At 44.7% G+C, this 27776-nt stretch overlaps 1 pseudogene; it reads right to left on the reverse strand.

The window, feature by feature from the left end:
- LOC129326323 (autocrine proliferation repressor protein A-like) lies at positions 1 to 26046 on the reverse strand (annotated as a pseudogene).
- Between the last annotated feature and the right edge of the window lie 1730 nt (positions 26047 to 27776).

The raw sequence follows: 27776 nt of genomic DNA on the forward strand, positions 1-27776 counted from the left end.
CTACCCGGAGAGTTCATAGCAGTAGTGGTAGTCAAACCTGCAAAGTATGGGTTCAGCAGCAAACTTAAGCGAGTATGGTTTTTAAGGACGGTGTGTTTCCCTTCAGTGGACCCCAATGGCTCTGGCTGAGCACACAATAATGACTAGAAGGGTGATTTTTCCAAGCTTGGGGATGTGGGACATGTGGAGGAAGCCCTTTACTCCTGCTGTCCAACCCACTTCTTTTCTGCCTCCTTTTTTTGCCCTCTTCAACCATATCCAGTGACATGAATTGTGTGACAGGTGTCCCTGGCATCAGAGCAGGTCCCAGGCTACTACATGAGAGGCTGGGTCCATAGGAGTAGATGTGGATTTTCCCCTTTTGATGAGTAGCTTCCTCTCTCACTTCCTTCTCTGGTGCTCCCCTTAAACCTCCATGTCTTCCCAGTTACTCTTCCCCATGGTCTCTTCTCTCTCTCTAGCTCTTATGCCCTATCAGTGGCCCTTGGCTGCTGGCTCCCTTTCTGTCTCCACCTCCTCTTGGTACGCTATCTCAGCAGCTCCAGCTGTCTTCTGGCTGGGAGCCCTGACTGACTGCCTTCTCAGACCACCCACACCACCTACATCATTGGCCTGTGAGGCTTTGGTCTGGCAGCTGTATCCTCAGCTGCCACACCTTCACTGGCATTTGTTCTGCGCTTTCTTCTCTGCTTCATTATCTTCCTGCATCCTCCACTTCCAGCCTCCTTTCTCCCAGCCTACAGCTGTTTTTAAATGCCCCGGGTACCTGGAGCAAGTCTTACAGCAGTGTCCTGGTGCTTCCCCGGCCTGGCCACCTTTATCCTGGTCAAGCCAGCCAAAGTGTTGCCATACTGCTGTTATGAACCTGCTCCTATGTAGTGAAGCCTAGTGACTCCTGAGAAGCCTGTATTAGAGTGACTACAGGGTCTACATTTCCCAGATCCCCTTTGGACCCTATGATTGGTTAATGGGATTTGGAGGGAAAATTGCACCACAGAGAAGTAGAGGGATGGTGCCTGAGAGAAGGGATAAAAGGCCTAACCACAATGGGAGGGCGTTCACTCCTAGGGAGCAGAGCTGAGGAGTGGCTGCTGCAGATGGAGGGATCCCTCATCCAAAAAGGGCGAGTCAGTTTGAAGCCAGTCACCAGGAGACAGCTAGAAACAGTCTAGTTAGACACATTAGGGTATTTTATTTTGTTGCTCACCTACCTTTACCATTCCCTTTATTTTACAAAGTTTTGAACACCAGTTATTACTAAACCTGTTAAATAAAGTTGTTTATTATTCTGCATGAGTCCTCATGTCTCATTTGGTCACATATAGGTTAAAACCTACAAGGAAGGAGTAAACAAAAGGGGTCAGTTGGGTGCTTTGGGCCCTTCCGAGGGAACCTGTACTGACAGTCTACAGAGTAATGACAGTCTACAGAGAGCTTCCCTGGTTCCCTGGTCGTCTGCCTGCTGCGACAGCTGTCCAGGCTCCATAACTTTCTTCTAGGCAAACCATAAACTGCAATCATTCAAATTTCATTCAAAGAAAGTATTTATTAAGTAGAAGAATTGAAAAGAGTGGAAATGATAACATGATAACATGATATGAAAGGAATTTTTGCTAGTCATTTCTGTAATGAGTCTATAAGATATATGGTGCACTTTACCAAAGTGGTGCTATGGCCCTGTGGTATCGTTGCACAGATTTCCTAGGGCATCTGTGGCTGAGCTGGAATTTGAACTTCGACCCATTTATGCAAATTGGATTGAAATTCTTTGCTCTGCAGCCTGGTGGACCATGTCACTCAAAGCAACCAATGACCAAACTGATGGGGACTCCACTGTGGTACCCTGAAGTACCCACAATTGACTATAAATTGAGTCTGTGTGTGGCCCATTTCAGAATGGACCCACATTACAAGAAAGATTGTTTTCAGCAAGCCTTTTTAGCAATTTCCATTACTTCATCTTATATGTTTTCCCCAGCGTGGTAAACTGCAGCTTTGGAGAAAGTAGAATTGAGATAAAGAAAATGGCAGTGAGGTAAGTGCTAAACTCCTCCTCCTTGCATGAATGCTTTTTGCAAATCAAAGATGTTAGATCAGCATCTCATCTAGTATTGCTCTTAGAAAATGTGGGAACAAGAGAAGACAGAAAATGGCCTCAGTGAAGAGCACTGACTAGAGAGATGGACTGAGACGTCCAGGTGAAAATTCCTGCTCAGCCATGATGCTTAGTGGTCTTCAGGGAGGTTTTCCCACTCTCTGATTCTCTCAGACTTACATTATCTATGCCTAGACTGATATCAGTAGTGTCTTTGCTCTTATTCTGTGACTTTTCTCCCACCTATTTTCAAACTGCACCATGTATGCTGGTCCAGCCTCCAATTTTTAGCCTTATGACAACACACTAAGGTAGATAAACCGAGACAGAGTAACTTCTCCAAGCTGAGGTGATGAGATTCATGGCCCAGTGGAGACTGGAACTCAGAGCTCTCCAATCCTAGTCCAATATTCTGACACTGAGAACAAACCTGTTTACATTTTAAAACCACAAGAGCTACAATATCAACACATTTCCATATTGTACCTTTTTCCTTGTTACACCGCATAAGAGACTGAGCTAATCTACAACCCCCACCAAAATCCTTTTATGAATCACTAACTACTTTTCTTGCAGGTTTTCAGACCAAGCTTCCATGACATCCATCACCGTTGCAATCAGGACATGGGAAAGTCTGCGGGATGATGTAGATTTCTGATGTTAGTACCCAGTCCTGTTCAAACATGTCTTTGGTGAAGACAACCTGTGAAAAAATTGCAGTTCCGTTCAAAATGATGCCTTTGATAGTCTAGTAGGTCTATGGAGAAATGTACTAAGGGCTCAGAAACTAGATTTAACCAAGCAGCTTTCAAGTATAGGAGTCATTTTGGATTATCAAAGGCTTAAAGGCCTTTGGACTTGATGGGAATCCTGGGTATTAGACACATAAGAGAGATGGAATTAGGTAAGCAGACAGTAGTCTATGGTTATACAGATGCAAAGTCCTGTTTTTGGTTATGCCTTAGGATATTTATGATCATTTGAGGACATAACCATTTATGTATGTACCTGTTAGGAGTAAATCTTGCATCTGGACAGTGCAAGGAGAAGGGAAGAGCTACTGAAACTAGGAACCTACCTGAATGTAGAAGGCCCTCCATCCCTCTCCTGGAATTTCCAGTTCCTTCTTGTAAAGATTTTTTTTCTGCACAAAGAAACAAATAATATGGCCATCTAACCCACATCAATGGACATTATGTGCTGAGGCACAGCTGCAAAAGTGTCTGAGAATGGTTAAACTATCCAACTTCACATGAGTGTAGTTCAAAGATGGGGTGTATTGGATGATGGCCAAAATATATATTTAATGGACTCGTATAATTGTTCTCCTTTAATTATCTATGTAGCATTAATGGATGGCATAATTTTCTGTTGAGTTAGACAAATATGCAAGATGGTTAAGCTGCAATAGAGGATTAAATTGGAAACAAAAATTCTGTAACAGTATCACTTGTGTACTGTCGCCATAATGAACCTAAAACATTATTGAGGTGTAACTTTTTCAAGGAAATAAATGATCTGATGCATACCACAATCCAAGGGCCTCTTAAGTGCATGCCTATTTCTGAATCAGAAATAAACCACCGTGATAGCTGACTAGAGCAACACTATAGCCAACAATGTAACAAAATTTAATATTAATTCTGAATAAAGCATTACAAAAATTTCCTCATTGTACATATCCATTACCTATAAATTACAAAATATGCTCATTATTAGACATGGGCATGACTGGAAAAAAAAAACCTGCGTGTTTCATGATTAATTCCATTTAATGAACCATGAACCACGAACTTTGCCGAATTTGACCTGGTTCACAAACTGGTTCATGGTTCATGGTTTGTCAGAGCAGAGAACACCCCCACTTCAGACTCAGAGAGCCCAAACTCACAGGGAGTTTTCAGCAGGCTCTCCTCTAGCCACCCTCCAAGTTTGGTAAAGATTGAAATATGGATCTCTGAATTATAGAGCCCCAAAGCTGGTGCCCCCAGGAAAGTCCCATTCGATAGAACTGGAACAATCAATGTCAATTGCCTTATGCCTCCATTTGAGGTGATGTACCCCCAGACCTGGGTCATGTCGGTGACTGCTCCCTCCTTGTAGGCTGGGGGAGGTGGTCAGCTACCTCCCATCTTGGGGGTGGGGGGTTTGGCTGCCACCTGGCGGCATTCCCTGTGCCCAACCTCATGTCCCCAGGAGCAATCACCATCGGGTCCAGTGTATGGGTCATGTAGGTGACCGCCCCCTCCTCGCAGGCTGGGGGAGGCAATCGGCCACCTCACAACTCAAGGGTGGTGGGTTTGGCTGCCATCTGGCACCCCCCATGCCTGCCCGCACACCTCAAAGGGTGATCACTGTCACGTCCAGCGTATGGGTCATGTCGGTGGCCACCCCCTCCTCCCCATGGTTGGGAAGGTAAGAGTAACTCCTTCAAATAGAGCGCAAGTTCCATGGATGGTATGCGGGGTACCCCTCTGGATGGGAAACAGACTGACTGATACCCATCCCTCGAGCCGAGAAGTGGTGAGTGACTGGCTGCCAACAAAATTCACCTCCTGGACGTAGTGGCACTGACAGACACCCCCCCCCCTTCTTGGGATGAGGCTATTCTAAGTCCTGCAAGCAGGGTTCGGGGGGTCCTATTATCCTCCCACAGCTTATTATCTCAACAGTGCGAGGCCCCTCTTCCCCAGAAGACATGCCTGTCGATCAAACCAAACCCACCCAAAATCTCTGCATCACACAATTATCGTAGTATTTCATATCATTGTTGCATATTCGCACATTATGACAGTATTTCATTGCTGCATATTCTCATCTTATGACATATTAGAACATTGTCTGAGTACATGAATTTTTTTCTAAGACACCTCTGAGATGAGCTGGGAGTCATGGATACCTTCAACATCTTTTGAGGAGGCCATTCTAAGTCCCTAGGATAAGATGTGGCAGCCGCAGACTTCACCCACTTGCTGGCTGTGGCAGCAAGGATGGAACTCCTTCCCCCCGGTGTGGAGGAGACCACAGGTCCCATAGACCAGGGGCCCTCCCACCATCTTGTACAATTTCATGTGCAAAGCCATCCCTCTTGGCAAGGAGTGGTGGACACAGACATCACTCACCCACCTGCCAGTCATGGTGGCAACAATGGAACTCATTCCTTCTAGGTCGGGGGGTGAGGGATACACCAAGTACCATGACAGGGGACTCTCTCATGGTCCCACACAGCCGTATGTGTAACACTGTCCCTTGTGCTGAGGAGCGGTGGCCACAGACATCACCCAACTGCCGGTTGTGGCAAATGAGAAGGATGCCTCCCTCTCCTTGGAGGGAGGCTGTTCTAAGTCCCACCGCCCTTCATGGTGCACATCCCAGCATGATCAGGTGCAGCTTATAGGCATCAGGCAAAAAGGGCCCTCAATTGATGCCTCTTTCAGTACCGCTAAGGAGGGGCAACAGAACATGCTCAGAAATGGTTCTGCCCCTGCCCTAGAAGACGTGGCTGATCACATGACCAACCTGCTGGCTGGCCATGGTAGCACTGACGGAACCCACCCACCCCGTCAGGGAGTGATAGCAGGCAGGACAGGTGCACAAAACAATTCCCCCAATTCCCTAGTCACCATTCTCTGGAGGTCTCTCAGCCCCACCCACCTCACAGGGTGTATGTTGTGGGGGATAATCTAAATGCATTATGGGGATTTGCCACCACTGAGCTGTGGTAGCCATGATGATGGCCACTCCAGAGGTCTGCCATGAAGTAGACGGTCCATCCTTTGGCACCCTTCAGTTTCTTCATGACTAGAGATGGGAACAATCAGCATTACGATAGAAAAATACCCACGATAATGGCGTTCATGCGATCGAGACCTGGTGGATCGGTGCTGTCCATGGCGACCGATCCAGCGTTTGGGGGGGGCCTTCATCGGGACTTGATCAGGGCGATCAGTATCTGATTGGGGATCCAGACAATCAGGTACCAGTAATCTATTCCCGGGCAACGGAACCAGGGGAATGCCTGAGCTGTGTTTGCCCTCCTTCTGTTGTCCTGGAAACCCGAATGGAAGCCCAGTTTTCCTTGATTAGCAGGGTTTCCTTCCAACCACGGAGCAGCAACTCACTCACCAGTTGGGAGAAGAGACCCAGGGGAGGGAGGGGGAAGGGGGTGTTCTGTAGCCATGGGCACTCCAAACATTTTTTGCTTTTTTAAAAAAAGGGGCTTTGTAGGAGGAATGGCTGTTTTTCTGTCTGTCACTCTCTGTTTTTTACCTGCTTTTAAAACACTGTATTTTGTGGGAAAACCTCATTTATGGCTCTGTGTGTGTTTAAAATATGCTTTTGGAAGACTGGCTGCTTTTAAAATCGGGTGGGGAGGAATGGAGGATTCTGTCCCTGCTTTTTTAAAAAAGCTGGCTAAAACATGTTAACGGGGTCTCTCTCTCTATTTGGAAAGGCAGGGATGGGTTAAAACTCCCCCCCCTCTGCTCTAAGTGTGTGTGTGTGTGTACGTCCCCTCCCTGAGGGGAGGCGGCTCGTTGCCGGGTTAAAAACTCCCCCCCTGCTCTAAGTGTGTGTGTGTGTGTGTGTGTGTGAATGTCCGCTCCCTGAGGGGAGGTGGCTCGTCGCCAGGTTAAAATCTTTTTCCCCCCTCTGGTCTAAGTGTGTGTGAACGTCGCCTCCCCGTGCCCGCTGGGCCCGGTGATGAGCCACCCCCCCACCTTCCCACATAGCTGGGAACAGTGGGGCACCCCTCCACTTTGGCCTCCCCGATCCCCGATCCCTGGATCAGAAACGGGAGATGATAGGTGTGGATCAGTGATTTGGGGTCGTTGCCAGCGCCGATCCCCAATCAGCTTGATCAGTAATTTTTTTTGGGATCGTGCCCACCTCTATTCATGACCCTCACTTTCACATCCTGGTAGAGGGCTGGCAAGACTTGCCAGCCAATGGTCCTCTGTTTTGGCATTGAGAACCAGGTTGCAAAATGATGCAGCAGCCTCCGAAAGCCCACACCCTCCATGATAGATAACAGGAGTCCATCCAGAGCAATCATCTCCGCCACTGCTCTAGTGCCTGCTGCCTGAGCTCTCCCCCTGACTTTTATATTGGGCAGTGTCACAGACCCGGAGTGGACTACCTCCAGCAGAGTGGCCTGCCTGGGCGATTCACTCCCACATGTAGCACCCTCAGGGCAAGTCTTCTTGCTGGCCATCAACTCCTGTTCCCCCCCTCTTTCTCTCTGCTCTGGACTCCTCACCCACCCACTAGGTAGTTTGCGTAGCAGCAGAAGCAAGATGCTCAGGTGGAGCCTTTACATATGTTTGCGGAGATCAGAGGATGACTAACAGACTGACACTTAATCCTGACAAGATGGAAGTGCTACTGGTGAGCAGAAAGTCTGACCCAGGATTTAAGATGTCACCTGCGCTGCCCTTGAAGACGCAGGTCCATAGTTTGGGGGTGCTCTTGCTGGATCCAGCTAATGCTGGATAAGTAGGTGGCAGCTGCAGTTGGAGGGGGGGTGGCTTTTACAAGCTTTGACTGACTAACCAGCTGCAGCCTTTCCTAGGCAGAAAGGATCTAGCCACTATGGGGTATGCTGTGGTTACATCTATTTGGGAAATGTTTAGAAATTGGGAAATGTTCAGAAATTTTAATTGGTGCAGAATGATGCAGCCCAGATGTTGACCTGAGTGGGTGAAGGGAACATATCATTCTGCTCTTGGCTCATCTGCAGCGGTACCCAATTTTCTTCAGGTACAATTCAAGGTGCTGGTGCTGACATTCAAAGCCTTATATAGTTTGGCACCAAGATACCTGAAGGACCCCTGTTCCCTCATGATCCTACCTGATCCCTGCAGTCCTCTTGAAAGGTTCTGTTCCAGATGCCCCCACCTCCTGAGCTTGGGTGGGTGGCAACTTGGAAGAGGGTCTTGTCAGTAGTGGAACTCTTTCTCCAGGGGAATTTGCTTGTCTCCATTGCTGTCGTCCACAAGCAGGTGAAGTCTGTTTTGTTTCACTTGGAATTTCCCTAGTGATTCCTACTCTCTCCATGATGTTTTAATTGCTGTTTTCATCTTTTGTATTTATTTTAATTCTGGTTTTAAAATATTTTAATTATGTATTTATGTGTGGCTTTAAATTACGTTTAAGATAATATTTTAATTGGTATGTTTTTTATTTGTTAGCTTCTTGGTGGCCTCATGAGGGCAGAAAAGCAGGGTTAAAAATGTTAAATAAATAAATAATGCTGTTTGAAACATTACTTACTGATCTAAACCAATCAACAGTGGACAGCTTTGTAAGGCTAGGTCCACAATTGAGCAATGTGCCATAATCAGCATCTAGGATGTATAAACTGAAAGAAAAGAAAAGAAAAAATCCCTATTCCATAAAAGACAGCAGCAGGAAACACTATCTATATCCACTTATGGCCATCTTAAACCATTCTATTTTGCAGTCCCTCTAAAATGAAGCCAAAGTGGGTGTCCTCCAGACCTCCTCATAGAGGCATGCTGCCAAGCCCCCACTGGAGGCTGGTTATCCCCTGTGCCAGGTGCTGTTTCCTGTTGCAGCTCTGAACAGGAGTGGGAGAATTTTTTTTTAAAAAAAAACAATGCAAACTATGTATAGTGCTACATCACTTACAGTAAATACCAAGAAGTGACATCGAGTAGCTCTAGTAACAACACTATGATTATACCATAGAGTTTCCAGTGATTCCTAGAGCAACTCTGTCTCATCCAGGATATTATGAGAAGTGACGTAGTATCATAGTCAATTCTGTGGCTCCGTCCATGCACCTACCGCTGGTTAGCAAGCACTGCCTGGCAACTCCATAAGGAAGTGTTCCAGAAGAGAACAGGCATGGCTTTAAAAATAAAACAACTGAGAAGTGGTCAATCTAATAAACTCAAGTGTGGGAACAACTAGAAGAAAAGGTTGGGAAGAATTAAGTGGACACAGTCCCTTTCTGGGAGCGTCAGCCTTCATCATCACATTATATTTTATATTGCAATTATATATTCCTCAATCATTAAACTATGTTAAGAAACAAATACTCACCACATGCTCAACATCACTCTTAATCCATTTTACAGGGTTGTTTTGAGATGAATTGCCAGCTGCTATCTTTGTCCTGAAGTCTCGCCTGGGAATGTTAAAGGCAGAATGGGATGTTTGTTATCTGCCAATAAAAAACTCTGTCTGAGACCAAGTCTTTACTGCAATCTGGTGAGAAGAACCCTACCTGGTACCACCAACAGTGTCAGCATGGTAAGAGTAAACGAGATTGGGTTCTAAGGGTGTCTTCAAATATATGATTGCAGAGGTATTTGTCTAGAAAGAGCAAAAGATGTTTGTGAGGAAAAATGAAATTAAGATGCTTCTGCTTCTCAGAAGCTGAGACTTATGCCTATGTAATGTGATGCTTTCAGTACTCAACTTACAGAGGCCCAGATTCAAAACCTTATTCAGTTATGAAGTTCATTTTGTTGCTGGTGGGCAAATAGCATTAATGTGGGGAGGGGAAATTCTTTTTTTCTTTTTTAAATGTGAAAATCACTATCATCCTGAAGTTGATGGCCAATTTTCAAACGCCTTTTTTTTATTTTGTGATGTCTAATACTTGCCGCAAAAAAATTTAGTTTCTGTTGCAAATATCTTGGGAGTGTAGAATTACTTGAGACAATGCCAGCCAGAATATTCCAATCTCTTCCATCAAGGATTATTATGATGAGAATAAAATGGTGGACAGGAGAATGATGTCAGCTGCTACGAGTTCCTATTGGGAACAACAGAAGCACAGAGAGGGAGGATCAAAAATATCCCCTCTTTTACAAAGCAAAAGGGATTTAAGAACTTCCCAGAGCTATTAGAGCCAATGTACTGTAGTGGGTAGAATACTGGACTAGGATGTAGGAGACCCAGATTTTAATTCCACCTCTGCAGTGGAAGCTTGCCAAGTGAACTTGGGCCACCCACACATTCTTAGTCTAACCTATCTTACTGAGTAATTCTATTTTACAGAGTAGTTGTGAAGATAAAATGGAAGAGAGGGGAATGATGTAAGCTGTTTTGGGTTACCACTGGGGAGAAAGGCAGGGAAATGTTCGTTATACATTTAATTTTCGCTTCATTTCATAAAAAAAGATGATTGTTCTTGCTATTGCTTCATCTGGTATTGCTAAAGCTGATTGGGAACCATTTACATTATTCTCAGCTCCTTGGAGGAAGGGCAGGATAAAAATGCACTAGATAGCACAAAAAAAACAGGACAGAATCCTATGGTCATATTTTGCCAGGGAAAGATAAAGATTATTTCTGCCCTTTGTCACTACAGACCCTCCCCCACCTTTGCCCCTGTCAGGAGCGGCACCAGGGTTTCCGGTGCCTGCAGCCAACCAGGCACACGTGCTCACCAATCTGTGTGATGACATCACGTGTGATGACATCATGTGTGAACCAGAGGGGGAGGGAGGGGGGGAAAGAGAGAGAGAGAAAATTCTTCAACTTTTCAGCAGGTGGCAGCAGCTAATCAGTTTTCAGTAAGGAGATCCTCTTAGGCCATCTTTGGTGTGTACTTTTTTTCTTTGAAAAAACCAAATTATAAGATCCACTAAAAGTCACGGCAAAAAATCAACAAGCCAGAAGGAGTAATTCAAAAAATAACTGTAAATCAATTAATCCACCAGGGTGTGATTTTGGCATGGTCTCTTTAACAATGACTCAGGGAATTGCAATTGGCATGGTCTCTTTAACAATGACTCAGGGAGTTGCGATTGAGAGAGTTACTTTTACATTGTAAGCAGTATGTGACTATATAATCCTCTTGAATGTGGGGGTGAATTTACCATGACCGCTCCTGTATATGCGCTGAATCTATGCATGAGAATTTTTCTTCATTGAGAGTTGGGTAAGCATGATTGCTTGCAGGAATTTAAAGCCACAATTGTGGTGGGAGTATTGATATAAGAATGTACTTTTTATTTGTTGTAGATGAGATTATTGTAGAGGTGGATTGTGAGCTGTCCCCTGAGGAAGAGTGCTTGAAACAAGTTGAATTACCGGACGCTTGTAGGGCGGGGGGGTGGGGGCAACTGGGTCCCCCAGTTTCCTCCATTTTCCACCTTGAAATTTACCATACCAGGATTATTACCACCTCGTCTAGTTCCGTTTCCAGCGGCGTCTTCAGTGTGTGGAACGCTTACTAAGGACTTTTTGCACCACAGGACTGAGCAACTGGACTGGGGGTATATGGTCGTAAGTTTTCACACCGTCATTGTTTGGAATGCTTATTTATGTATGTATGGATTATTAGAAAATACTGTTTCACAAAATTGTGATAATTTCATATATAATGTTATTTATTAGAACAATTCACTATAAGTGCCAGTAAGAAATACATTTATGTGATTTCAGTATTTAATTTCTTTCCTCTCATTGAATCATCAACCCCGGCTTTCCATCTCTTTCCAGGCACAGTTCAAAGTGAATATTCTTAGCTTTAAGGTTATAAATGTCTTGGGCCAAGGGAATTGAAGGACCACCTCTTCCCATAATGCAATCTACTTGTAAATGTCTGCCTCCCAAGCCCTTCTCTTCATGCCCCCACCTACAGTAGGACTAGCAGCTGGTGACCACAGACAGACTTTTTAGTGGTGACACCTCTTCTTTGTTCCCTTAAGACTCTTCTAGTGCTTAGCAGATCACCTTATAGGTTTATTTTTACCCAGGCTTTTAAGAAAAGGTTTTATCTTTTTACTTGACTTTTATCTAATTTTTATGATGATTTGTGGTCTGCTTCAGGTTTTAGGTAACTTTTATGGATATTTTATGCTGTTTTAATGGCTTATTTTGCTTTTATAATGATCTTTTATAATGATTCTGTAGTATTATTTTTATTTGTTAATCACCTCGAGCAGGATTCTGGAGAGGCAGCATAAAGATTTCCAGAATTAAGAAATACTATATAAATGAACTGCACAATTACAGCCAAGGGTAATTAAAGACTGATTCTTACCTACTGCTAGGCCAGTGATGGATACATATGGCACCCTGAAAGAGCTTTTGTTCTTTCCTTAATAGCTAGCATGAACAGGTTCATCACAATCTAAAGGAAGGGGCGATGAAATCTAGCTCCGAATTGCAGTGAGAAACCTCTAATTCCTTCTTCTCCATTAGGAGTAGACACTGGGTCTCTTTATCTTCTCTCTACCAGTGTCTGTTGCCATGTTGGTCATATCTGTACAATCCAGTATCATTGAATTTTTTGTGCTGAGACCTATTTTAATACTCAGTAGAGTGTAAACAAACAGCTGTTAGCCCTGTATGCTTTGCTGACATGTTCACAACTCAAGAGTGTGTCAGATAATGGTAACTTGTAATTTTACCCTGCGACTGTCTCTACACAATACTTTATTACACGAGGACACTCACGTGTAAGGAGAGCAATGTTAGCTGGGACTTGTTGTTTAAAAAGACCGAAGGGAAGGCGCTGCCAATTTCTTCTCTCTACAAGAGGGTACTTTAAAAAGACAGCTAGCAGAGATGCTCCTCAGAGAGTTTGTTAATTAGATGCAATTAACAAACCCTTTGAGGAAAGATGGGACCCTGTTTTTTCAAACTACTCACCTGTGGAGAGGGGAAATTGACAGAGCCTTTGACTTTTAAACTACTACTTCTGGCTCCATTGCATTTCCCTTCACTTGAGTGTCCTCACATAAGAAGTATCTATACAGAGACTCAGAGCAGAACTACAAGTGACAAAAGGCACAGGTTGGACACTTGTCAGCTTCCCTCAAGTTTTGATGGGAAATGTAGGCATCCTGGTCTTGCAGCTTGGCTCTCCGACTGTTGTCCAATGGACTTTTCAACTGTCACTTGTCCAACATTCCGCCAAGCTGCCTACATTTCCCATCACAACTTGAGGGAAGCTGACAAGTGTCCAACCTGTGCCTTTCGTCACTTGTAGTTCCACTCTGAGAGGTTGGGTTCTTTTCAGGGAATGGATAAGTTAGAAGGGTGACCAGTACAATGCCAGGACCCTGTGGCTGCACAACAAATCTGCTATTTTGGTTACAAAATGAAGCATTTACTTTGGAAGCTCAGCTGTCACCCTTAACAGAACCTCAAACATCAGTTCCCAGCAGCACTACAACAGGGGCATAGAAAGTAAACTAGGAAACAAGTAGCAGTTCCCTGTCTATGCCTTTCAGGGGATGACTTTCAGAGTATATGTACTTTTCTTACCATTGTTATCTGCCAAGTGACTAAGAGACGTCACTCATTATTTGTGATTTTAGTGTGGAAAAGGAGTACGGCATCTAACAGTATCCACAGATTATCGGGTCTGTAATTAGGGTTTTGGATGACGCTGAAAAGGAACCAGAAGAAAACACCCCAATTGCTGAGATTCAGATAAAAAGCGCCCCCCCCTTAGAAAACAAGGATATGGGGAGCTGAAATTCTCATAATGTTGATAAGCATGAATCCTTGCAAAAGTACACTATATGTCACAACAGAAAGAAATACTTTTAAAATCACAAATTTACAATTTGTATGCCAAAAACCATATTTTCTATCAAGAATGGAATACTTAGCAACACAATTGCATAACAACATAAAGTTAGAAACCCCTCCCAAGGCAGCTTTGAAAAAGGGAAGTGCTTTTCGACATGTAAAGAACTGAGGACAGAATGGAAGTGTGTATATACTAGAATTAAAAATAAACCCACACACTTTTACCAGTGTTCGTGGTCTTTTCAGAATAGAGGAGTACACAAATGGGGGACAAATAAGAATTCCCTAGGCATATTTCTATGGAAAATTATATGCAGCAGAAATTAAAAAGCTCTCCTTCCATTTCTAATCTAAATTGGGCCTCCACGTGCCCAAGGATTTGTTTCCAAGCACAGAACTCCCAGCACACATTCTACACAGAAACGGAAAGGTTTTAATCAGACTGCTGGTTATAAAAACTGAGTGACTCTTGTGCTGAAAACTGTCAATATACAACTTAAGCACACCAGAGGTGCTCTTTGAACATGGGTGGAAACATTGACATAATTAATTTAATTGCCATGCACCATCTTAAAATATCTTGCTTCTTTAAAAATTAAACTAGTGACAATGTTTCTGCTTTCTTGAGAAATTTGCCATTACCGCCACTTTCTCCATTAGGAATAAGAAAAAAAAGTTGGCCTTCAGAAAGGAGTATACTTTTGGAGTATAAACTCACCGGAGAATCTTCTCTCCTTCAAGGCTGGAAAAGTAATAATGTGTGTTGTCAGGCATGGAGACTTCATCCCCCGGTTCAATGATGATGAACTTGGATACATTTCTGTATCACTCTTTGTATGCTGGAAAGGGAAAATCCAAAGCTTACTGACATGGCAAGTGCATGCAAGTCCCACTTCTATCCTGACTCCACAATGGAAGAAAAGCCACCACAGAATATAGGAGAAGAGCAGCTGTTTCAATCATGGACAAATGTCAATCAGCCCTTCTGATACTCTCCCTCCCACTCCTGGTTTTTTATCTCTAGAAGTTCAGTCTGTATCGACAAGGATAGCATTTGCTCACCCAGTGGGTCCACATGCGAAGCCAGATCACTGAAACGGGGGTTGTCCAACTCTTGAGTTATATTCATCTCGTACAATGGTTTCAACATATAAGACCAGCCACAATATGCTCGGAATTGGTGGCGGAAACTCTGCACAAAATTAAAATCATGAGACTTGAGTGAGTGTTGAAGAGGAAAACAGACTCAGAATTTTTGGGAGCTACATAATCTTTTTTAACACCTATGAGGAGCTACCAGTCACAAAATGGCAGCCTGAATGGTGGAGATGGTCACAAAATAGTGGCTGAGATGTCAATACCAGTCACAAAATGACAGCTTCTACAAAATTACAGCATTTCAGAGTCACGACTGCGAAGGGAAAAAAAAATTGAATTCACCTATATTTCATGTGCTGCAATTTCACAAGAACCCACAGTGGCATTAACTAACAAGGGGCCACTCATTAAGATTGCACAAGCTCCAAACAGAATCATAGGGTTGGAAGGGATCTCAAGGGTCATCTAGTCCAACCACTTGCACAATGCAGTAAAATCACAACAACCTCCCCCACAAACACATGCCCTGTGACCCCAGAAGATGACAGAACACTGCCAGGACACCTAGCCAAACTGGCTTGGAGAAAAGTGCTTCCTGGCCCAAAGTGGCCATCAGCACTACCCCTAGACATGTAAGAAGGGGCCACGAGAATTAAGCACTGGTGTAACTCTTCCTGTCCTCCCTTTCATGATCTGTCTAGGATCATGGAATCAGCAGTGCTGTCAGATAGAAGGCCATCCAGTCTCTTCTTAAAAACCTTCACCTCCCAAGGAAGCCTGTTCCACTGAAGGACCACTCTAACTGTCAGGAAGTACTTCCCAATGTTTTGCCAAAAACTTTTTGGATATAATTTCAACCCATTGGTTCTGGTTCAACCTTCTGTGGCAATGCAAAACAACTCTGTCCCATCTATATGATAGCCCTTCGAGTACTTGAAGATGGTTATCATATCATCTCTCAGTCATCACCTATCCAGACTAAATATACTGAGCTTGTTCAACATTTCCTCATAGGACTTGGTCTCCAGACCCCCCACCATCTTCATCACTTGTCTATATCCTTCTTAAATGTGGTGTCCAAAACTGAACACAATACTGTAGGAGATGTCTAACCAGAGCAGAGTAGAGTGATACCATCACGTTGTATGATCTGGACACTATGCCACTATTGATACAGCACAAAATAATGGAGAGACATCCAATGCACTTGCCTATTTAGCTACTACATCAAGCTGCTGACTCATATTCAGTGTGTGGTCTTCTGAGACCCCCTAGATCCTTCTCTCACATACTACTGCCAAGACAAGTCTCCCCATCCTATGATTATGCATTTGATTTTTCCTACCTAAATACAGAAATTTACACTTATCTCTGCTGAAATTCATTTTGGTTTAGCCCAGTTTTCCAGCCTGTCAAGATTACACATGGGCACGAATGGGGAAAAAACCCGAACACACTGTTCTTGGTTTGTTGCCACCCACGAACATGAACAGACAAACAGTAATGAACATGTCCCATTGACAAACATGTTTGGTGTTCGTAGTTCGTGGGGGCTGTGATGGCAGCTGCTCCAGAGGTCTGCCGTGAAGAGTACTGCACAGCCTTTGGCAACCGACAGCTCCCTGCGACCATGTCTTGCACTGACTGGTAGAGGGCAAGCAGGATTTGACATCCCACGGTGCACCATGACGGCATGGAGAACCATGGGGCAAAGTGCTGGAGAAGCCTTTGGAAGCCCACACCCTCCACGACAGATAGGGGGAATCCTTTCAGAGCAATCATCTCTGCCACAACACGAATGCCTACTTCCTGAGCCCTTGACCTCACCCTTTTCAACAGCACTATCCCTGACCCCGATGGAACAACCTCCCCAAGGGTGGCCTGCCTGACCATTCCGCTCCCACCAGTAGCACCCTCGGGGCAAGGCTTCTTGCTTGGGGTAGATTCTGGTGACCCTCCCACTGATCCCAGCTCAGAGGAACTGGTGGCCCTCTGTCTCCCCCCCCCCCCCGCCGCCAAATGTTTCACTGTCCGAGGACGGAGACCACAGTCTTGGGTGGTGCGTCTTCAGGTGCCTGGTCAGGACTGTCGATGACAGGTACTTCGGGTCATTGCCCCTGCACACCAGGCCATTACAGACATGGCACCCCACCACACGGGGGTTGTTTGGAAGGGCCCGAAAGTGCCTCCATACAGAGAGTTTGAATAATGGCCCACTAACTGTTCCAGGAGAGGAATTACAAAGGGTTACTGCCTGCACCGTGGAGCTGACAATGAAATACCGAGTGAGGGATGGACTGCAGGCAGGGACAGCACCAGGAGTTTGGGATGGGGATGGGATGGACGTTTGGTCAAACCCCAACTATTCCTCCATGGATCCCTCACCCCCCCCTCCTCAAACAGTTTAAAGAGTTCTTCTTCCCCCTGCGGCAAGAGCTCTTCAGCCTCCTCCGCAGCCCCCACAGATAATTTGGGGGGAGCAGGAGTCTCTGCTGCCCCAGAGCTCTGCCCCACACTGCTTCCCATGGGGCAACCAGGACAATCTTTGCACTCCTCCCACGACCACCCTTAGCCCCCGGCCAAAGCCTCATTGTGCCAGCAAACAAAAATTAAGGAAGAGAGAAAAGGAGAGAACACTGTGAGCCCTCAGCCAAGGTGTCAACTGGGCTTGACCCCAGGGCCTGGCAGCAGCCCTGGAACCAGAGGGAGGCGCTAGAACCCTAGCCCAGCACTCCCAGATACCTGACCAGATCAGACAATGTTAGTAATAATCAGTGTGAGCCCTCAGCCGAGGTGACCACTGAGCTTGGCCCCAGGGCCTGGCAGCATCGGAAGCCGTGTGTTATATGCCCTGAGTTTTTTGTTTCTGTACCTACCTGCGAGTGAATGTTTCCCAGCATATGTGCCACTTCATGCAAATCTTTAGTGTTCTCATCTCTGGTTACAGGCTTTGAATTTTTGTCATTCTCCCCCATAGGACTTAGTTCAAAATCCTCCTTATCAGGTTTGCAAGGCACTGATCAAAACCCCTTTTTACCCTTATGAGGTGCAAACCTTCTCTTGATTGAAGAGCTTCATCTCAAAACCCTAAGCCATGGTCCAAAAAACCAAACCTTTCCTGATGCACCCTCTATGTAGCCAGTCATTTATTTGCAGTATTCTTCTTTCCCTTCCTAAACCATGGCCTTTGACAGGAAGAACTGTCAAAAACACAACCTGTGCTCCCAGGTCTTTAACTTTTTTACCCAGAGCCACATAGTCTCTTTTAATGCATTCTGGGCTATGCTGGGCAGTATCATTTGTTCTCATATGAATGAGCAAAAAAGGATAGTAATCTGTGGGCTTGATGAGTCTTCCTACTCTTTCTGTTACATCCTGGATGAGTGCACCTGGTAGACAGCATACCTCTCGAGACAACAAGTCTAGTCAGCAGCACACTTTACACTCTACCTTTCACAGTAGAGAATCCCCAATTACCAGCTTGTGCCTTCTCCTATATTGGGGAGAAGAAGCATGAGTCTTCTCATCCATGGGGGCCTAAGGAATCTGAGGAGGCCGGGAAAGTAGTCCTTGATCCAGTGGTCCAGAATGAATATCTATTGGGAGATCTTGGAGCAGATTGCTTAGCATCAGAGGCTCAGAATGTCTCCTGATTTTCCTGCTCCTGTGGGTTACTTCCTTCCATGCCCCACCTCCTGTATTGGGTGCTCCTCCAAATCCGGAGATACTTTTTCCTCCTCCTCCAAATCCTGAGGTACCTGACCCTCCTTTTCCTGTTACCCTCTCAAGAGTACTACTCTTGAGAAAAAAAAACAGTATGAGAAAAACAACAGTGATCACATTTAAAAAACTCAGTTAACACCAACATTCTCAGCTTTGGCATATAGAATGTGCAAGGGGGAAATACTAGTGTGACCAGCCATTCAGCTTCCTCTCAACCCACCCCAGCCAACCCAAGACAATTGACTATGCATATTAAGCAGATTTAGTCCCTTCTAAGGCAGTTGACTTCAATGGATTTATAATGTTCCTCAGTTCTGCATTGCCATGGAAATGAAGAAGGAAAACATTTTTTAAATCAAATTCTGGGGAGAGAGACCATGGGACAGCCATGGGAAAACAGTTTGAGAGTATGCTTGCAACCAAATATTTGCTATACAGTTTTCAAAAGAACACAAATAATTTTATGAAATATTCAGGCTTGCTGCTTACAGTTTGTAACCAACCTGCAATTTATATGGACATCTTCCTTGGGTTACTTGTGCAATTTGAGTCTCACCTCAGTAAAGTTGAGATAATCCATGCCAATGGGAATAATTGCAGCAACCCTCCTGTCAACTGCTGCAGTCAGCCAAGCGGTCCATGCATTCTGCAGGAAGAAGAAAGCAGACTGACTAAAAGCTTAAAGGTTGTGGGAGGAAAGACACACAGTCAACTCAACAACTATTGGAGTGTCACAGAACAGCACTCAGGTCGGATGATGCATATATAAGCAGCAATGCCGCCAAGAGACAATGAACAATGTGCTTAGTCAGGCCACTCATACGTACCATTGATCTACCTATCAATGTGAACTGTGTGATGCTTCCATTATATGTTTTCATCAGGTAATCTGTGATGGTGTCCATGGCTCTCACAGTGGCCTGCAGAGACAAAACAAGAGATGGGCCTCCTCATGAGGATCAGGAGATGCTTACACAGAGATCACCTGTGTGTTATGTGCCGTCAAGTCGCCTCCAACCTATGCTGAACCTATGAAGGAAAGACCTCCAAAACGTCCTATCATTAACAGACTTGCTCAGATCCTGCAAGCTGGAGGATGTGGTTTTTTTTATTGAGTCAAGCCCTCTTGATTAAGGTCTTCCTCTTTTCTGACTTTTCTAGAGAATCTTATCTTCTCATTATGTGACCAAAGTACGATAGCCTTAGTTTTCTCATTTTAGTTTCTAGGGAGAATTCAGGCTTGATTTGATCTAGTACCCACTTATTTGACTTTTTGGCTGTCCCTGGTATCTGAAAACTCTCCTCCAGCACCACATTTCAAATGAAGAGCTTGCCTAGATGTAAGAAAAACACCATCCCAAAACTGTTTGCATGTTAGGGCTCTGTGTTATATAACCTCCCATAGAATCTGCAAAGCTAATAATTGTGACACAGAATTTCAGATGGACAAAACTATTTCTGTTGAAATGCGGGGGGTTTAATTCTTTGCAGGTGTCAATGATTGAACACGAGTCTTGGGAAGGTCTGCTAATAACATGACTCCAGTACATGATCCTCCTGAAATACCTGGACATTTTCACTTTTTATCTTATGCTTATCCATTCCTGCCAGTAATACAACATATTAAGAATTAAGGATTACAAATGGTTCAATTGTTCCTCGCACCATGGGGTACAGTGGGGCAGATTGGCCATTTAACTAACTAGGAAACATCTTGGTGGGCCACTACTCAGATGGGCCACTGGCCACTGCAGCCACTAAAGGGCATGGCCATGGTCTTCAGGGCTTCTTATACTTGGCTTGACCCTAAGTTGCCAGTGGTAGAAGAAGAGGTAACAGGTTAATCTAAATCAATGCTGCCACATCTGCAGAGAGGAGAGCAGGAGGCAGCACTTGCACTCAGACCCTGTTGGTGAGTGGGAGCAGTTGCTTCCCCCTCTTCTTCATTATGAGGACAGTTCAAATGCAAGCACAGTAGCCTTTGCCTCCTCACTTCTCTCTCCGGAGGATACAGTGGCAGATAAGAAGGTAGTGGTAGCCGCCCAAGGGTTCCTCAGAGCCTCCCAGTGCATCATGTGGCATGAGCTGATCGTGTGATACATCTGGACATGTTGTCTACCCATGTTACATGGGATCAAAGTAATTTTTAACAACCTAATCCACCCCTGAACTTTTTAGTCCAACCCTGAACACACAGCCAACTTAGGGAGACAGAAAAAGTATTTGGGAAAGAGACAGAGTGGATTCTCTGGGATCTGTAGCCATCCTTGGAGGACACAACTGTGAAGGTTACCTTGACCATTGGAAATTGCACAAGCCAATGTGGGGGCGTAGCAGAGTCATTCATAAATCTCCACCAGGAATATGCCAATATATCATATTCTGTAATATTGTCATGTCCTAAAGGGTGTTTCTGGAACAAAAGAAATGAGATGAACATAGAGGTTACATCACTTTTCTCAAAAGAAATGGGCTTTTCCTATCTGAATATGTAAAATGATATTGGTCCGTCTAGTGGAATTTATCAGAAATGCACTTGCCAGCAAACCCCACCTTCTTATTCAAAGCCTGCCCCACTGAAAATCTCTCTATACGAGACCTCTGACACAAGGATACTCAAGTGAAAGGAGACACAATGTGAGCCATGAAGCTGAGTTTTAAAAGACAGATCGGTAGACCAATAGCTGAATTTTGGGGGAAATGGAAGGATTTCCTTGACTACTTAGGCTAAAATTAAGATTAATTAAGGTAACTCGAAGCAAAGATAAGAAGATAAAACATAGGGAAATGATTAATTAAAATAGTTGAAATCAAAGTTTGGGTATAAGTAACCAAGGAGAAGGAAGGAGAGTTATTGTATAATTAAGTTGTGTTATTATATATTCTGCTTGTATTTTTTTTATCAGTTTAATCGAATTTCAAATGTAGTTCTTGTCTAAGTTTTTTTGTGCACTTCCTGCTATTATCTCTTTTCTTTTAAAATAAATTTTCTATATCACACACAAACATACAAAAGACAGATCGGAAGGCACTGTCAGTTTCACCACTCTACAGAGCCACCTTCTGGGAGGCAAAGAGGAAATAAACAAACCCTCTGAGGAGCAGTCTTTGCAGGCAAGAAATGTGAGCAGTCTGTCCAGCCTCCGCCATTTTTAATAACTGCTTATGATCAAACTCGTAAGCCATTGAACCTGATGCGCCTTAATTTGCATTAGGATGCCAGCCAGCTGAGCAAAACGTTGTTGGATCCCGCCCGGTAGAATGAGTCATGAATGGAATGTTAGTAAAAGCCACGTGACTGGGTGTGATTGGCCCCTGCCTCGCCACGCTGTGGAATGTGCTATCCTTGACAATAAAGGTGCTTGTAAGTCATCCCCTGGTACATTCCAATCTCCCCTCTTCCCATTGATTAAATCCTATCCTGCAATCAGGCTCTGATAAATTTAAAATTCATCCTGGGGACGTTTAATCAAATCTCTAAACTCATTAGCTAAATCCCAAGACTGCTTAATGAATTCCCGTTTCTTTGTAAGATACCAAGTGGAACCGATCTAATTCCTTTGCTACACTCCAGTAGCACCAATCAAAGGTACTCAAACCTTTGTCATTCCCAGGAGATGACCTTTAAGGTCCTTTGTCCTTACAGCAGAAGTCACTCTCCAGCCTCAGGGTTCATTTTTCCTATAAAAATATGGGTTTTGCACCACTCAAATTTTGTGTGCTTTTTTGAATCCAAGTGCTGTACCTTCGGAGTCCCCCTCTCTGAGCTTCTCCTGGTTGAGAATGCCAGCTGTTTGAAACCCTCGTCCTCTGTGGACTACTCTAGGTAATTGTCACTCAAAAATCCCTGAAATCTATTCCAATTTTCACCACTGCTTTCCTAGGAATCTTGAGTGCTTGAGGGTTACTTCTTGTATGTGTGAGTTTTCTCCTTTAAATAAAGGTACTCCTTGTTTTGGAAAACACCTGTCTCCTCAGTTTCCCGGGGGGGGGGGGGGGGGAGCTGTAAGTATTGGTGGAATATCTCACTTGTTACCCCTCTTGCATAGCCTTCTCCTTGCCGCTAATTCCCCTACTCACAAGGAGATCCATTCCGGTAACAGAAAGAACACTCTGGGTGCCACAAAGGTTGCTTCTTCCCATCTTTTCTGTAACTGGACATGGAAGCAATTTCCTGCATAAAAATTTGCACAAGCCAGCACCTGCTGCTGCCAATTCAAAAACAACACACACACACACACACACCCCATTTCTGACTCTCTTGTCTCCTTATCTTTGAACAAAATAAACTTCAGTAAAGTGCATGCTTACTTAACCGGCTAGTGATGAGCCTAGCCAAAACAGACTGTCTTTCAGTCACATAAAAGCGCCCCCCCCCCCCGCTTTGAATGAACATTTCGCTGGATTGGATGATGCTAGTGAATAATACTACCAGGAGTGCTGAAAGGGCTGGGGGATAAAAGGTGCTCTAAAACCACAATTCCTGGGCAGAGTGAATCCTCCCCATATGAGGTTGACACACAGGGACTTTCCCTAGGGGCTGTTTTCTGTCCCCTTGCATCACTTCGTGGTTTGGAGGGGAAACCAACAGAGACTTCGGAGAGGCAAACAGGAAATAAATCCTCTCAGAAGTTAACTTTGCAGGCTCTGAAGAGAGGGGAAATTGACAAAGCCTTTCCATCTGTCTTTTAAAACTCGACTTCCAGGTTAACATTGGACAACACTTCCAGGGCTTTTTTTCTGGGAAAAGAGGTGGTGGAACTCAGTGGGTTGCCCTTGGAGAAAATGGTCACATGGCTGGTGGCCCCGCCCCCTGATCTCCAGACAGAGGAGAGTTTAGATCTAAACTCCCCGCCCCCTGATCTCCAGACAGAAGGGAGTTTAGATCTAAGCTCCCCTCTGTCTGGAGATCAGGGGGCGGGGCCACCAGCCATGTGACCATTTTCAAGAGGTTCCAGAATGCCATTCCACCGCGTTCCAGCTGAAAAAAAGCCCTGGTCACTTCCACATGTCCTTAATGACATGGCCTGCTAACAGGATTTTGGTGGGTTATCTCATTCAATACATATATCACCGTTTCCCATGTGCAAGCAGGTCATGACGAACCCGGGTTTTGAGCGTTTTTTGTGAAACTTGTTATGTTCCATTTTCGTTTTTATGTCTCTTTTTTCGCATGATTATCTACCATATCAATGCATCTGGGGGCTTTTTTGCCCTTTTGTAGTGCCCTCCCACAAATCTCCAACCCCTCCTCTTGCCATTACCCCTCCCACACAAGTGTCTGGCTCGCATGCGTGATCGTATAATTCCTCCCCCTTTTTGTTTTTACTTTTTAAAATAGTCCTTACGCTATTATGATGCAGTGCTTGCTACACTGGATCACTCAGCAATCGATCAGTTTAGGAACAACATTGGGAACAGAATGCTGTTTCTGATTTTATTTCAAACTAGCATTAAAGCCTGTTGTTTTGGAAAATACAACAGCCTCTAGCAGAGCTTCAACCCTGCCTTGCACCTCTCCCCATAGCATCAGTCAAGAGGGGAATGGGGAAGAGATCAGGAGCTCCCTCCTCCTCTGATCCCTCAGCTGCCGCTTGGCTTGTGCACAGCCTTCCCAAGTCCCATGGAGGCGGCAGGGAACACCACCCCTGCTACTGTGGGACATTGGGAGGGCCTTATCGCCACACTGAGCCTTCCCCCAGCCTGTACTGAGCTCTTCCAGGCCTCTGGAAACCCCAAGGAGGCAGCAGAAAGGCACATCGTTTTGCCCCTCACTCACTTCTTATCCCTGCATATTGCCCCTCCACGGGGATAAGAAGTGAGTGCTAGGGAACATGGTTTACCTTTTATATATAGGATATGAAATCATGCAATTGCGCTACTGTTCGCATATTTATTAAACACTTTTGCATTTAAATCTTTGGGAAATCAGCAGTAGAGTAATACGCATGCCCAGTTTCTACAGAAACTGAAAGACAGGACAATGAAATTGTAGCAGGACTAGGGATTTCCCAAGGGCTTGAAACCAAACAGAATCTTAAGAAGGAAAGATTTTATTAAGCCGGCTGGCTCAGCTGTGATATAAGAAATCACTAAAATTCTGAGCCCCGTTCAAAACAGCTCAGATGCTAAAATAGTTAAGCTTGATTACATCACATAGCATGTGGTACAACTTGATTACAATTTTACAGCATTTCAGCTTCATCATCAAGATCATTTGCTCCAGACACGACCTTTCTTAACACAGCATAACTGCAGACATTTCTTTTAAATCAGCAGTTTCATTAACCTTGAAGCAGTCTATTCTGAGATTGTGAGATACACAATGTAGTATACTTCCTCTTTTCTCAGGCAATAGATTTCCTGTTTCAACAGTGTCTTAGCTAACTTGACATAGCTAGATTTTACTCAAGCATGGATTTTATTTAATCATTCTTAAATGTTAGCAATCAGTCATTAATCAGAACATTATAGCACTTATTAGTTAATAATCAATATAGTATAAAGCAATTTCTTTGAACCCTGCTACAATATAGTGCAATCCCGCATGTGCTCAAAACAAAACAGAAAGGTGAGTTGGGTGGGAATGCACCAATGTCATTTGTGATGAGATGCAGAAAGAACGCTCTTTCTGTTTTGGGACCTTTTTCCTCCCCTTCCACTACAAACACATACAAGAAATGCATGAGGACACTGCCTATGGAAGGTGAGTTATGAAAGCAGGTTGGGAAGAATTGGCTTTGGAACAGAGAAAGCCTAAAAAAAAAAAAAGGAGCATGTGGAAGCAACCATTGCATCTCCCTTCCCTTGAGCGTCCTCGTGTAACGCGTCTTGTGTAGAGAGACTCTGAAATGCTGTTGAAAGGTGGATTCTGGTGCAGTAGCATGGCACAGCATACTGGAAAATCCTAGTGACTGGTTTGGTTGTCAAAGAGAAGTTCCACAAAGAAAAGCCCTTCAGTACTTACATAGAAGGTGAGTGGCTCAACAGGAACTGGCCTCAGCACTGCTACAATCCTACAGAGAGACAGTAGTCACTTCTCTTGTGAGTACAAATGAGCTCTTAGCCTGTTGTCTTTAGAAGCCTTTTTTAAAAAAGACAGATTGTGCACTCCAACACCAAAGAGGGAAAAGGTCAAGGTCAAGGTAGTCCCCTGTGCAAGCACCAAGTCATTGCTGATCCATGGGGGCGGGGGGGGGACGTTGCATCATGACGTTTTCTTGGCAGACTTTTTACGGGGTGGTTTGCCATTGCCTTCCCCAGTCATCTATACTTTACCCCCAGGAACCTGGGTACTCACTTTACAGATCTCAGAAGGATGGAAGGCTGAGTCAACCTTGAGCCGGCTACCTGAACCCAGCTTCCGCTGGGATCAAACTCAGGTTGTGAGCAGAGCTTGGGCTGCAGTACTGCAGCTTACCACTCTGCGCCACAAGGCTCCTGACCAAAGAGGGAAAGCCCCTAAATATTCATAGAACTTTTTTTAAAGGAAGCGGACAACTTACTGGCAAGCTGGGTTGGCACGTGGTGCAAGACGGATTGGAGGCAGAATGAGTTGAAGGAGGAGGAGCATCCTTCCTGCACTGGGCCAGCCTCATGGTCAGCGCCATTTACATCCAAGCATCCACAGGAGCAGCAAGTCACCCTCCCACCCTCCGCTGATTATGGACTGATGGGGGGAACTGTCACAACTTTATGGGTTGGCGGTTTTTGAGGCATTGGGCTGGATCCCAACAGGGTGAGTGGGCCGTTGGGACTGCTCACCCCTATGGACCTGGAAGCAAGGGTTGCCAGGCAGGGCTGGCGATGGAACACCAAGGTGCCGGTGGGAGACTGGTGGGTGATGCATTGGTCGGCAGCCAGGCCTATGATGCCAATGGGGATCCGTACCCAGATGCCAGGCCAATGCTCCATCCAGCTGTAATCAATAAAGCTGTGGTCATTTCTAACCCAAGCAAATGTCTGGTGTGATTATTAGCCTCAACACAGTCTGACATAGCACATAGGTGACAAAACAAAAATCATAAAGTTCACCCTAACTTTGGATGGTACAATGGAATACCTGGCCAAATCCTTAGGGTTTTTTTAGTTTCTTTCATTTCAAAGGGGTCTGCCCTTAAATCATACAATTAGGAACAGCGTATTGAAATTTATTTTTAAAATGAAAATATCCCCCAGTTGTTATGAGCATAGTTGTCTGTCTGTCTGTCTCTGTCTATGTATCCCCCAGTTGTTATGAGTGCAGGTGTGTCTCTGTCTGACTGTCTGTCTCTCTGTGTGAATATGATTGTCAAGACAACATATATTTTGTACGCTGTTTTCTGTTTTTTAAAATGATGGGCTTCAGAGACTACAGAGTTTTCAAATCATAATACATCCAGTGGCGATTGCTAATAACCCTTACCGACTCCCTAATATCTAATTTCCTTTAAATACATTTCCCAGTCATATTGAGAAGCTGTTAACAAAGCCTTTGCTTTGGGTCACAACACACTCAGGAATTCACTGTCTTATACCCATTCAAACTGTTGGCCCATCAGGGTCAGCATTGGCAGTGGCTCTCCAGGGTCTCAGGCCGAGGTCTTTCACACCACCTACTGCCTGGTCCTTAAAAAGAAACAGAGGGCAGGGGTTGCCCCTGGGACCTTCTACATGTCAAGCAGAGGCTCTTCTACTGCCCCGCCCTTTACAACCCTTCGTTACTCTTGATTCTGGATTATGTAACAGTGTTGCCTCATTGCCCAGAGCATCCCATTGAAATCCTAAGCAGTCACACCCTTAAAGCCATTGAGGGTATAACTTGATTTAGCATTGCCCTGTGAGACAGGAGACCCAATCCACCACTGATGATGGGTTGCTGAGAGGTTAAAATGGATAAGAGGAGACAGTCATGTAGGCCATCCCGAAAGGAGGAGGAAGGGAGGGATGAAAATGCAATAAATCAATAGATAGATATATCCTTCTTAGCCACATGCCTCTCATGGTTCTTAATGCACACACAGCTGGAGTCTAGCTCCATCCTTGGAAAAGTGTACCAGCCCTAAGATAGAAAGGTGTAGCTTATGTCACTAAGCAACCCATTTTACTCACGATTTAGATGCAGTTGCTAAAAACATCAGTTCCATTTCTAACAAACGAATACTTGATGAGGATGCATCGTTTTGTCCTGGGGTGATTACGAGGAGGCATGAATCCTTAATGTTCACCCTTCGAGGCGCAATAATGGTCAGTCTATGAAACCAAACTGGTTGATCTATTTCAGATTCTAGGAAGGGAAACACAGAATTCTGTATTCAGGACATGGCTCCTCAGTATTCCCTCTAACTACATCTTCCTGCCC

Source organism: Eublepharis macularius, chromosome 3 (assembly GCF_028583425.1).
Source record: "Eublepharis macularius isolate TG4126 chromosome 3, MPM_Emac_v1.0, whole genome shotgun sequence".
In the NCBI taxonomy this organism is placed as follows: domain Eukaryota; kingdom Metazoa; phylum Chordata; class Lepidosauria; order Squamata; family Eublepharidae; genus Eublepharis; species Eublepharis macularius.